The following is a 14212-nucleotide window of genomic DNA, read 5'->3' on the forward strand; positions in this document are numbered from 1 at the left end:
GCCTCTCCCATATGGCCACCCCATCCCAGGAGGGACGCATCCGTCACTACGACATGCTCCGGTTGGGGAAGGGAGAGGCTCTTGCCCGTGACCCAATCACGGTCCGTGAGCCACCACTGCAACTGCTGTGCAGTGCCCTCCGAGATCAAGACATGGTCGGACAGGTTGCCGAGATGCTGGGCCCACTGAAACGTCAGGTCCCACTGCAGAGCCCGCATGCGCCGCCTGGCGTGATGCACTAGTAGGATGCAGGAGGCCATCAGCCCCAGAAGCCGCAACATTAGCCTGACCGAAACCCAGGATAGAGGCCGAAAGATGGGAATCAGGGCCTGAATATCCCGGACCCGCTGTTCCGGCGGATAGACCCGGAACTGCGCCGAATCGAGAACCGCTCCGATGAAGAGGAGCTTCTGAGAGGGACTCAGGTGTGACTTCGGCACGTTGATGGAAAACCCCAGCAAATGCAGGAGATCCGCAGTAGTCTGGAGGTGGGAGACGACTGCCTGGGGCGAGCCCGCCTTCAACAACCAGTCGTCGAGATAGGGGAAGACTGGAACCCCTGATCTGCGCAGATGAGCTGCGACCACCGCCATCACTTTCGTGAACACCCGAGGGGCACTGGTAAGGCCGAAGGGGAGCACGGTAAACTGAAAGTGCTCTTGACCCACCGTGAACCGCAGGTAACGCCGGTGGGCCGGCAGGACGGGGATGTGGAAATATGCGTCCTGCAAGTCCAACGCTATCATCCAGTCTCCAGGGTCTAGGGCAGCTAGAACCTGAGCCAAAGTTAACATCTTGAACCTCTCCTTCCGGAGGAAGGCATTGACGTTCCGGAGGTCCAAGATAGGGCGTAGGCCCCCTTTGCCCTTCTTGGGAACCAGAAAGTAGTGGGAATAACAACCACGACCTACTTCTGGGCTCGGAACGCGCTCGACGGCCCCCTTGGCCAAGAGGGCCGAAACTTCCTCGTGGAGAAGATTCAAATGATCCCCCGAGATACAGTGGTGCTGCGGTGGCATGGCTGGAGGGGTCGTCTCGAAGGGGAGGGAGTAGCCCCTTCGGACGATTTGCAGCACCCACCTGTCCGATGTGATGGACCGCCAGTGGAGCAGGTGATTGGGAACTCTGCCGCCCACTGGCGTGGAATGGGCCTGAAAGCTCGGACTAGGAAGGCTTTGAGGCGGATGCTGCCGGGGTGGATGTGGGTGGATGTGGGCTGACCGCGTCGGCCTCCAGAACCGCCTCGGCGGAAACCACGTCCGCGACCGCACGCAGGTTGGTTCTGTGAGGAGGCACCCCTTCCTTGGCCACGAAAGGGGCGAAAGGCGGAAGTTTGCGACCGCGGGGCCGAAAGGCCCAAGGACTTGGCCGTAGCCCGGGAGTCCTTAAAGCGATTCAGCGCACTGTCCGCTTTCTCACCAAAAAGGCGAGTGCCATCAAAGGGCATGTCCATGAGAGTGCTCTGGACATCACCCGAAAAGGACGTGGACCGCAGCCAGGCGTGAAGTCTAAGCGCCACCGTGGTAGAAATCGCCCTACCCAGCGAGTCCGTAGTGTCAAGCCCACATCTGATAGCATGTCGTGCTGCATCCATCCCATCGGCCAGAGCCTGGCTAAGTCGTGTCTGGACCTCCTCCGGACACAGGGGCAGCACGTTCTCCACCGTATCCCACAGAGAGTGGGAATAACGGTCCAAAAGACAGGCGGTGTTCAAGGACCGCAGGCCCAAACTAAGGGAGGAGAACAGCTTTTTGCCAAACTGTTCCAGTCTCTTGGAATCCCGGTCCGGCGGAGCGGTCGGGAAGGAGGATTGGGAGGTAGAAGCCTGGATAACCAGGCTCTCGGGGGAAGGGTGTTGGGACAGAAAACTGGGGTCGCCCGGAGCAGAGCGGTGGCGCCTGGCGACGTTCCAGTCCACAGGAGTGACTGTGGAGGGCTTGGACCAGGTGCCCTGCAGAACGTCAATGAGGGCCTCATTGAATTGCAGCAGAGGCTCAGTGGAGCTTGCTGCAGACTGAAGCACCTCAGTGAGGACGTTAGTTCTCACAGCCACGGCAGGTAGCTCGAGCCCAAGGGCTGCGGCCGCCTTGCGCAGCACCACAGAGAAAGCAGCACCCCCTCTGAAGCCACAGTCGGAGGAGAGATTAATCCAGTGTCTGGAGAGGTATCCAGACCACTGGCCTCCCCCAGTTCATCTGCCCAGTCCTGTGACAGCTGAGCCTGAACGGCCATAGGATCCTCGGACTCCTTCCATTCGCCCCCGTCATCCGATTCGTGGTAAACAGGAGGAAGGATCGGAGCCGGACGATAGACATAATGTGTCTCCAGCGGCGCCGAACACGGCGTCCATCGACGCCGTAACGGCACCGGGTCCGGAGCGGGGCTGAACTGGGGCACGATGCCGAGCGGAGCCGGCGTCGGAGGTGGAACCGGTGTCGACGCCGGCGGAGGAGGCGTGACGAGGTCGACCGGCATCGGCGGGGACGGGTCCCTCGGGCACTTGCGGCATCGAGGCCGGAGCCGGCGCCGGGGCCAGAGCCGCCGGCATGCAAGGTTGCCCAGTCGGGTCCGCGGGGCCCGAAGGCGCGCCAGCGGGCGTCGACGGCGGAGCCAGGTTCCTCATGGGCGAGAGGAAGGCACTGACTTCCGCCGGCGTCGCGTCAGTCCCAGGGACCGGCGGGTATGGGGACTTGCGCGGCGCCTGCGGCTCCGCTGGAGCCGCGGGGCCGGAACCACCCTGACCCTCGGCCGAGTTGCGCGACCGGCGAGGGGAGTCCGAAGAGCGGTGTCGCCTCTTGGACTTCTTGTAGTGCTTCGAATTACCCGAAGACTTGGAGCCAGACGATCGATGATGACATCGGCTGCGGCTCCGCGACCGATCCTTGGACCTCCTCCTGGACCGGGATCGAGAGGGGCGCGGAGCCGAGTGGCGAATCTCGAGAAGCTTACGGGACCGCTCCCGTCTAGCCTTCGAGGTCAGGGCCTTGCAGTCCGAACACGACTCCGCGTCGTGGTCGAGGCACAAACAGTAAAGGCACCGGCGGTGATGATCCGTAACCGACATCAAGCGGTTGCAGTCAGCACAGGCTTTAAAACCAGGCATCCTACCGGCACCGGAGTCGAGACAAGATCAAAAAGGATCAAAAAACTTAGTCAAAAAAGACTAAAAGGGGTAGCTCTCCCGGATCTGCGCTTACTGGCGCGGAAAAAAGAAGAACTGACGTCAGCGCGCGAGGGCGGCGTCTAAGTACTCTGACGACGTCATTCCGGCGCACGACGCAGACGACGGACGCGGAGCCGCAGACGACGCGTAGCGACGCGCAAGGGGTATTGCTGACGAAAAATCTTCCGGATCCAGTCTGACGCCTGGGGATATTCTAAGGTGAGGAATCTAACTAACGTGTTTCTTTCAGATCATTATATCATTACATCTGTTGCTTTCACCTACAGTCCCCATAGAGTTTGACTGGACATTTTCTTCCTGGGAGATTTGCAATAGGGGCGAAAATTGGTTTGAACAAATGATGGTGGGCTCTTTTGCACAGGTTGGCATGGGCTAGGCAAGGAGGGATTAATACTCTCTTCGTGTTGGCTAGGGTCAAAATTAGCAGGTTGTTGGCCCTTTGGGAATTGCTTTTTGAACATATCAGGAATAACTGAGGAAGGTTGTTTGTTACTTGTGGTTGGTATAGGGAGTGGTACATTGGCCACTGTGGTGGAGCTACACGGGTCAGATGGGCCAAGTAAAATCTCCTCGCATTCACCAACAAGGTTGGCAATACGATCCATAACAGCGTGGGTTTTGCTCTGCGTTTTGGTTAGTTTTTTAAACTTTTTTACCTTTCTTTATAAGTCCGCCCTATCCACAGCTTTTCTTTTCACCATTCTAATGGGACAAAATAACACTAGTTGATATCAAAACAAGTGAACAATGTTGGACGGAGAGAAATATATATCAGGTAGTCGCAATAGAGACAAATAAAAACAATACAGCAGTTATTAATATACTAAAATGTACCACACTGTTAGATTATGAACATTTAAGACTTTAACCGCCCACTGGTTAAAAAGTGCAGAATGTAAAAATAAAGATCAGGGATATGGGTCCAATGTTCACGGCGAGTGGAAAATGTACCTTTAGGATCCTTTGCCACTGCTGCTGGTAGCTTTGGGCTCAAGGGCTGGGGGGGGGGGGGGGGGATTGACCGTGCCCTGCCTTGGTATAGCGCGGACGGGTGTAGTCGGGCCAGCCCCTGGCCCGCGCTGCGGTAGCCAGCAGCAGTATTTAAAGCACCTCCGGGCGTTTACAGGTGATGCAAGCGGGGCAAGGCAGGCTGGGCAATGAAGTCCCCCTGGACCTCCCGTCTTCACTGTCGTCGTCCTGGGCAGCAAACAATCCTGGAACAACAAGGATGCCTACAGGAGCGGGACCCGCGCTGCGGGAGCCCGCGGCAGAATTTAAAGTGCCTCCGGGTGCTTACAGGTGATGCAAGCGGAGAAAGGCAGGCTGGGCAATGAAGTCCCCCTGGACCTCCCGTCTTCACTGTCGTCGTCCTGGGCAGCAAACAATCCTGGAACAACAAGGATGCCTACAGGAGCGGGACCCGCGCTGCGGGAGCCCGCGGCAGAATTTAAAGCGCCTCCGGGCGCTTACAGGTGATGCAAGCGGAGAAAGGCAGGCTGGGCAATGAAGTCCCCCTGGACCTCCCGTCTTCACCGTCGTCGTCCTGGGCAGCAAACAATCCGGGAACAACAAGGATGTCTTCAGGAGTGGGACCTTATCGCCGATGTGGCTGGTCGTTGAGAATGTTGCGGAGTGGTGTTGTCGTGGCTTTTTGCTCGGGAACGCCTACTCTGCATCTCATTAACGATAGTGCTGGGGTCATCTGTGGTGATGTTTTTTGCGGATGCTTTCGCAGGAAAACTGGTAGTATCGGGCTGTTAACACCAGCTTGTGAATGGGTAGATACATTTATCGCAACTTTGGCTGAGATAAAGTGCCGTTAACTCGGCGATAGCTCCTTGAGAATATGGCCCATTGTTTCTAGCTTTCCTTAAAGCACCCCAAGGTGGAACAAGCTTTTTCGCCAGAAAGGAAGGATCCATATCTACAAGGGACACTTGCAAATCTCAAGAAAAGCCACTTGATCTCATCCAAGTGTGGAGACAGAGCACTACACTAGTGCTGACTGCACGACCCAAACAATCATTAGTATCTAGACCAGCCTGAATCACGTCTTTGGCTGCATTTTTACCATCTTGAATGGTTTGAGCAAAGGAGGCCCTAAACTCTTGAGACCACACACAAAATCCTAATGGCCATGCCACAGAGGTTGGTCTATGTAGTAGGAAAACTACATTGACCAACCTCAGGGCTAGGCTGGCCAAAGACATCATTCATTTCCAAAACACCTCAATCGTTTTTGACTGTTGTGGGGGGGGTCGTGTGGAATGAATTAGGATTCATCTTGCTGATGGAAGCTTGGACCTCCAAACTCTCAGGAGTAGTATGGTGTGTAAGAAAATCAGGCCCCTGAAGGTACACCAGAGGGAGCCAAAGGGTGCCAGAAATACACAGCAAGGCCTCCCTAAAGGCCTCGACTTACTGCAGCAACACCGATGGCCCAGGGAACCTGGGGTGCATCGATATGAACTATGGGATTGGTTCTGCAATCATAGATCAGGAGCGAGATCGTGTGGCACCTTGTTGCCCTCCAGATTTTTCTTTAGATAAAGAGAAGCAGGATGAGGTAGAACTCACCCTTTGCCTGCTTGTGTTTACACTTTGATTTGGACTTCGACTTACCGGATGACCTTTATTCAACCTATCATTAAATCAGCCTTGAGAGCAGGAATGGGTCTATGTCCTTGATTTAGATTGAGAGTGAGACTTGTGTGCTTCTTTGGATATTTGGTAATGTATAGGTTCACTTCATGTTCCCAAATTGCCTTCGGGTTCATGAGGCATACATCGCATGGGTCCGTCACTGACATTTGTTTATGACAGTCACGGCACAATTTGAACACTTTTGTTTTAGGTATGGACATCATCCCCTTGCACATTGAAAACTCATCAAACTGAGGAAAAAGGGAGAGGAGTTCTTGATCCTCGTTCAAGGATTGGAGCTGTGGCTGGGAAGACAAACCGGCATAATCAGTTGTTTGGTTAGAAGACAGGAGCCACGAAGTTTGGACTGATCTCATTCTGTTTATGAGGACTGTTTGTGATGATTGTTGAGGCAATCACTCTTCTTCTGTGGCCACTGGAGGTGTAGTTCCTCCAGCTTAATTAGCAACCTCAACCATCAGAATGAGACCATGGTGTTACAAGATGACAAGCCAACTAGTAAGGACATCAGTACTTTCAATCTTCAAAACTGATTAGAATTCTGGGCCAACCACTTAAGTTCGGTATACTCTGGTGGCAATCGGCACAAACGTGAGCTTAGGTGAGCACCTAGGAAGACAAACATTACTCCAAGAAGGATTTTTATGGGTTCACTGCTAAACTCCATTCCCTAATTGAAGCAGACAACTTAAACATGCATTTTCTTGTTTGTGCAAACAAGCTCATAGCTTTGCATAGGAATAATCACACAGACTGGAGACCAAACTGTTCCACTTTGACCCTTACAAATGCTCACATATTCTTGTCAATTGGGATACACAAATACAAGTCCCTCAGATGTAAAGAGCAGGCACAGTTCCCATTTTGATGATGGGGTAAAATGTCTGTGAAAGTTACCATTTAGAAGTACAGTGCTTTCTTATAAAGTTGTTAAGAAATACTTGGTTCATCTTTTAATACTTTCTCAATGACTGGTGTTAGTGGTGGCCGATGTATTGTGAACTCCTATGCAAGACCAGAAGAAAGGATCCTGGCTCCAATTTGTTCAGTGAGATTCTACGTCAGGACCGGAGGCAAGGATCAGGACTATTTTTTCACTTTATTTTTCCAGCAGCCATGTAAAAACTACATCAGCATTAAAAAAAACGAACATTACCAGAACTCAAGGGAGACCAGCATCATCTTATTGTCTTATCAAAGTCCAGTCTCCTCTTCAACTGAGTAGGTCACTTATTGGAGACCCTCTTTCTTCGTGCAACACTCTAAATCGATAAGTGTAGATTAGTCCTGTTTGGAATTTTCATTAGGTGTAAACACAAGAAAAATCTGTGTTAACCTTGACCACATTGGCAAGTCCACCTCAAATCAGTAATACCTTTCATACATAACGTACGAGTTACTTACCTTAGGTTTCAATGTATCTGGTAGAGACGTTGTCTAGCCGCAGATTTCTTAACTTGGAATATCCCCAAGCGTCAGACTGGATCCGGAAAATTCTTTGCAGCAGCACCTCTGGGCACCAGGGGACTGCGCCACACGACCCCACCCTGACGTCCACATACGTGACATCAGCGAGATCATATAAGTCCCTCCCGGCACGCTGACGACAGGTTTCTTCGGAGAAACTTTTCCGTGGCACAACGCAAAACTGTGAAAGTATGGGAACAGTGTGCGAGGGATGAAAAATCCGCAAAAAAAATAAGGCGGATGGTGCACAACACCATCATAAAAGACAGTATCAGACACTGTCTACATATAAGTGAAAAATCAAAAGTGGAACAACGCTGTGAGAAAGAAGCCCGCATAGCAAAGCGTAAACCCTTACCAAAGTGCGAGCAACAAAGGAAGAATATCGCAACAGACAAAAATAGACTGTTATTACCATGTAGAACCGTGCCGTCCAACAAGGACGGAGCACAGAAAGAACAGCAATGTACTTCAAGAGGTATCTTCCCTCATAATAATGGAAGCGTAAAACAGAGCTTAAGAGATCTTCAAAGAAGACGACTACATAGGAGACAAGATCCCCTAGTCAATGGAGAAGGCGGGAGGGAGGGAAGACAGCAGGAGAAGAAGAATCTTCTGATGACAGTGAATGAAAAGGCACCATCTACAGGGAAAAGCCCATTGGAGGGAGACAGCCGCATATGGTAATTCCGAAAGGGGTGCAACTATGTGAGCACCCTTGAAAGAAAACCAATGGCAACTGAAAGTAGGCAAGAGGAGAAGCCCGCCTGGCAAGGTTCTCGCATAACGGGGAGGATGGGTGGGTGTTAAGGAATCTGCGGCTAGACAACATTTCTACCAGATACATCGTTACTGAAGGTAAGTAACTCGTACATCTGATAGAGACATCTAGTTGCAGATTCCTTAACTTAGAATAGATACCACAGCCATATCCCAGAGGGGGTGGCAGGGAGGGGGTTTAGGCGGGTCTGCGACAGAACCACAGAAAGTGCCCAAGCACTGAGCCGACAACAGAGTGACGGGCAATGGGGAAGGCTGTGGCGGGATAGCCAGACAGCAACCCAATTAGCTCGGAAGAGCAAAAGATAGCGGGAGGCAAGGCGTCCCAAAGGTGCCACACCATACCCGTATAAGAGGGAGAGGGAGAGGGAGAGGGAGAGGGAGAGGGAGAGGGAGAGGGAGAGGGAGAGGGAGAGGGAGAGGGAGAGGGAGAGGGAGAGGGAGAGGGAGAGAGAGAGAGAGAGAGCGAGAGAGAGAGCGAGAGAGAGAGCGAGAGAGAGAAATGTGGACACCAACCAAGGTTGGGGGAATCATGAAAAGAGGCAACCAAAGCCTACCAGGCTAGCCCACGGAAGGAAGGCCGGTGAAGCTGCAGCCAGGAACCAAAGGGCAAGAGGTAAAAACTGAGCAATGTCCTAAAACGACAGGCGTGAACAAGAAACACGCCAAGTGCACACCCAGGCACCAAAGGGGGGACAGGGGCAAACAGTAACAATCTGAAGCACGCGGATGCGGGCCACCACTGAAACATGCACAGAGCTGACCGCCAAAGAGACAACAATGTGGTGTAGCTAAAATAAGCATAGGACTGCCCAACCAGGCAGCTTGAGGACTAAGGTGAGAACTAACTCACGAAATACAGATATGCAGGGTGCAGACCCGAGGACAACTGACATCAGAAGAGCTGTCCCGCAGGCACAGCCGACATAGTATAGGGAAATACCTAATGAAAGGCGCACAGAGTACCAATAGGCGTATAAATGCAGGAAAGAATCTCAGAATCCTAGACCACATCCTCCGACTGGGAGTAAAAATTAACCCTCGTCCAGAAAGAGAGATTTTGTTCAGTATCTGAACACCAAGAAGGGAGCAGTGTAAAGCTGGGGCACCACCCCAGGTAGTGGGACGCAAAAGGGACCCTATTGCTGAAGATGCAGGGAAAGCAACGAAGTGCACCTAAGTGTACTGAAAGACACCCTGCCGCGTAGACCAAGGGCAATCCTGAGTGCAGCCCTGAAAAGCTCCCTGACCCATGGAGACATAGGACCAGACCTCGCAGCAGCGAAGAGAGGTGGAGATGTAGGAAGAAGAGTACCCAGGGCAACCTGTATATACACATATATATATATATATATATATATAGCAAAGAAGGTTAAACGAGCCACAACCAAGCAATATGGGTGTCATAGGAGCATACCTAGTGCATTAATGGCAGGTGGTAGCCGCATTTTAAGCGTGAAAAACACCATGAAAATCTCCCAAGGAGGAGAATGAGGCATATAAGCAACACGACCCATGACGTATAGAAGATAGCGCCAAGTCACAACATCGAACACCGTACAACGGCAAGATAAGAGCACCAGGGGACGCAGAGCCCTGAGGATCTCTAGGCCCACATGACATAAAGCAGAGCTATATAATAGCATACAAGTACCCCATTTGGAGTATGGACACCCCAAACAACGGGGAACACATCAGTCAGAGGGCCAGACACAACAACCTGTGGAACACTGCCACAGTAGCCTTACTGCCAGCTCAAAACCATAATGCATCGAAAGGATGCTAAATGAAAGGGTAACCACCCCAGAACATGCGAAAAGACGACCAGGGAAATATAGGCTTAAGGGGGATGGCGAAAGCCCGCAAGGAGGCCCTGAACAGCCGATTCGGCGTGGGCATCAAACAATAGAACCCCTTCAAAGGGTAGATCAACAAGTCGCTCCCGGATATTCTCCGGGAAGGCGTATTCCCACAACCAAGCATGGCGCCTCAAGGCAACCAAACCAGCCATAGCTCGGCCCAAGGAATCGGCAGTATCCAAGGCTGAGCGGATTGTGAATTCAGCAAGGTCACGGCCATCCCGGTAAAGATGGAGGTCAACACGAGCGCCTTCAGAGGCCGAAAGAAGAGACTCTGAAGAGACCCACAGGGCAGAGGTAGCCCGAGCCAAGAGACACACTGTATTCAGTGAACGAAGGGCAGCACTAGTGGAGGCGAAGATGGTACGACCCCACGACTCAAGCCATCTGGACTCCCAGGAGGGAGGAAGCACTAACTGAGGCAAGGAAGGGAAGGCTGTTTGCAAAACAAACCCCTGCACGTCTGGATGAACAAATAAGCAAACTGGATCATGTGGAGCAGGCCGGTGACGGTGCAAGACAGTACGAGGCACCGGATCACAGGAAGCTGGCCGACCCCAGGTGCCCAAAAGGGCGTCATAAAGAGAAGCTTCAAAGGGCAGAAGCGGCTCCACATTCCCCGACCCATCGTGAAGGACATCAAGCAGAGGGTCCACAGGCAAGGGGACCGAAGGGAGCTGCATGTTTAGAACACAAGTGGCCAATGAGACTACTCTAAGCAACACCGCACCAACCTCAGTAGCCCTTCGAGGAGGGGACAGCAACTCATCTGTAGGTGAGAGCTGTAAACTAAGTCTTCCAAGACACTGAGGGTGCGACCAATGCCCAAAGGAAGGGAGCCCCATTGACGAATGGGGGTCCTGATGGGGCTCCTGAGGAGGCGGGGAACCTGCCGGGTCCACAAATTATAAGGGGGGCACAGGCAAGGATTGATCCGGCGTCGCCGGACGTGAAGGCGACGTCAAACTCTCTCCCGAAGCTTCCAGAGAAGAGTCAACAACCCGGCGTCGATGCGGCGCCATCACGCCTTCCGGTAGGTGCTGACCCTGCCCCGACTCGGTTGCATCCGGCGCCAATTCCACGTCCATCACGACAAGCTCTGCTTCCGAAGAAGGGGATGGCGCCGGAGCCGGGGAGGCAGGCCTCCGGCGCCGACTCAGCCTCAACCACAACAGGCTCCGACTCCGAAGTAAGAAGCGGAGTAGGGGAGGCGAGTTTGTGGCGCCGGAAAACGCCAACCCCGGCTCCGGGCAGGTGACTGCCTGTCCGGAAGGCCGAGGTGTGCCCGAAGCAAGGCTTTGAGCACCAGCAACCACCTGTGATGCCACAGGAAGCCCAATGGGACTATGCGGTGCGGCAGGGGTGCTATGGGACGTAGAAAGGGACCCAGCCAGGCCGCACCCTGGCACCATATCTCCTTCGTCCCTGGAGGGCAAGGGCTTATTTAGCGCCAGGAGCGAACCCTCCGGCAAGTCCATCGGGGACCCTGTAAGTAGTGGACGCCCCAGGGACAGGAGAGGACCCAAGGGAGGCCTGCAGAGCCACGGCATAGGCCTCCATTTGGTCCGTATCACCCCCACGCCCAGAGTGGGCAGATAGGGGAGGGGCGACTCCCGGGGGCGCACGTTTGGAGGGCTTCGGGAACTAGTGCCCCCGACAACAGATTGAAGTGACATCAAGGACCTCGGCGACATGCGCTGCGACTTACCCATAAGGGGCGAACGACGTCTCCGGTCCCCAGAGGGCGACCGACGCCACAACTGGAAACCAGAGGGGCCTGCCGGCGACGAGGATGCCAGAGGACGAGTTGACCGGGATAGGCAAGCCAAAAGGAGCTTCAACCGGCGCTCCCGCTTGGACTTCGGCTTGAGGTGTTGGCAGGCGTCGCAATCAGTCGAGTCGTTGTGCTCGCCCAAACACCACATACAGATAAGATGTGGGTCTGTCGTGGACATTTGCCTCGAACAGGAGGTACACGTTTTAAAGCCCAAAGGCATCGCACAGTGTTCCATACACGAAGGCGTCAAAAGGGGCCTGAATACAGGCCAGAGGAACCGCTTACTCCGGATCCGTGTTGCATGCGGAAAAGAAGGAAACGGACGTCAGTGCGCCGGGAGGGACTTATATGACCTCGCTGATGTCAAGTACGTGGACGACGTCAGGGTGGGGTCGTGTGGCGCCGTCCCCCGGCGCGCAGAGGTGCTGCTGCAAATAATTTTCCGGATCCAGAGTGAGGCCTGGGGATATTCTAAGTTAAGGAATCTGCGGCTAGATGTCTCTATCAGATATAACAGCAACAGCAACATCTCATTGTCCTATCAGAGTCCAGTGTACTCTTCAACTTAGTATGGCACTTCCTGGACCTCCTCTTTCTTCGCTGCTCCAGCAGCACAGTACATTAGTGTTTTAAGTCTCTTAAATAAAACTATGATACACTTTTGTTGTGTATAACTTGTGCCACACTAAAAAAGTATTCTTCCCCTGATATAGCGATCATCGCGGAACCGCTCCTTGTGCTCTTTAAGCGGCTTCCGCTTGTAAACTGAACAGTATGCCCAGGGCCCGGTCTGCCGGCTGTGAGAGGGCATGGACATCACAGTATTTTTCCTTCATGTCTTCTGGTCGCACTCTCTACCTCTCTTCCTTACTTGAGTAACGTAGCAAGTGTAGCCAGTCGTGCCTTCGCACAGCTCGCTAAAGTCTGCCATGAACCCCTCTTTGAGAGTGAAGATCCTTTGAGACCCTCAGCAGTCCTAGAACCTCAAAGGTCATGCCGTGGTACTCCTGCAAAAGTCAGGCAAAAGAGAAACACAAGCAGGGCTTGGATAAAGATGCTTTTGAACAGCTTAAAAAAGTGTTTCTTTCCCATTACTTGACATCACCCCCACTTCCCTGGAACAGCCTTACAACTGAGTCATAAACTTAAAATGCTGGCCACGGGCGTGCCAGTCATCTATCATGGAAAACCCCCCTCCATCATTAGACCCTTTGGAGGGGGGCGCTTCCCCAGGAGTTTCGGATGGGGATGTGAATCAGCATCGTATAAAAAGTAGCCAAAATCAGATACGAACTGTGCAAAATCTTATAAAAACCACGAACATCTCTCCGCCAGATCGCCTGCCATGTGGGGCTACTGTAGTCATCCATACAAGATATATTACCCAGCCAACTGCATTACAGAGCTTTGCAACGACTAAAAGCTCATCATCTCCAGAAGAGCTTAACATACTCTGAGCTGTCCCCCTGTCTCAGGAAGCCAAGTAGGAGATACCCTGGTGGTTACAACACAAGGAGGCTTGGGATGGAAGTCATCAAATCAGGCCATTAGAATCATTGAATTGGACGCTAGCAGAAGCCGTTGGAGAGTCAGATGTGGGGAGTCATCTGCGGCATAAAAAGGTCAGTTCAGGAGTTACAGCTACAGATCAACTGCATGGAACTCCTAGCTAGATCCTTAGTGGTTCATTGTTGGACCAAGGATCGAGCACAGTGCTGTGTGCATGAAGATGGATAATGTTTCAGCATGTTGTCACCCACCTGGGGGAGGAAAGTGACTGAAGGTTCTGGCAAGTCTGGCACAGAGTTACTGGCATTTTTGCAAGGACAAAAAAAATATCGGTGATAGAAGATCATCCTGGCAAATCAAATGAATTAGCATATTGGCATTCCAGGTACGCGAGGGATATGAGGCTGTGGAAACTGGAGGTATGACAACTCAAAGCACTTGAGAATAGATAGATCCCTTTCTGTGAACCACTTTGCCTTTCGTATAGTTCACTAGATCTGAAAATACTTTAGCCAGAGGCAGGACCTTGGCGGGGGTGGGGGGGTGGGGGGGGGGTGTGGATGAGTCGTGAACTGTGACAGATGCATTTCTCCAGGACAGGAGCAAGGTGTCCGGATCTGCGACTCCGCGTTCGTCGGCGTCGTGACGTCGTCGGAGTACTTAGATGCCGCCCTCGGGCGCTGACCCGTCAGGAACGCAGAGCCATGCAAGAAACCGACACTGGTGCCATGAAACTAGGGCCCTGAAGGGGATGACCTTAACCCTAGATATCGGTTCGCAGAACGGGGAGGATGGGTGGGGCGGTAAGGAATCTAACTAACTAATGTTTCTTAGATATATCGTTACCGAAGGTAAGTAACTTGTGCATCTGAAAGAAACACGTTAGTTAGATTCCTTACCTTAGAATAGATACCCCAGTAGTACCAACCCCGGTGGTGGGTCTGCGAACCAAGATGCCACCAGGAAGTCCTG

Source organism: Triturus cristatus, chromosome 4_1, assembly GCF_964204655.1.
Source record: "Triturus cristatus chromosome 4_1, aTriCri1.1, whole genome shotgun sequence".
NCBI lineage: Eukaryota > Metazoa > Chordata > Amphibia > Caudata > Salamandridae > Triturus > Triturus cristatus.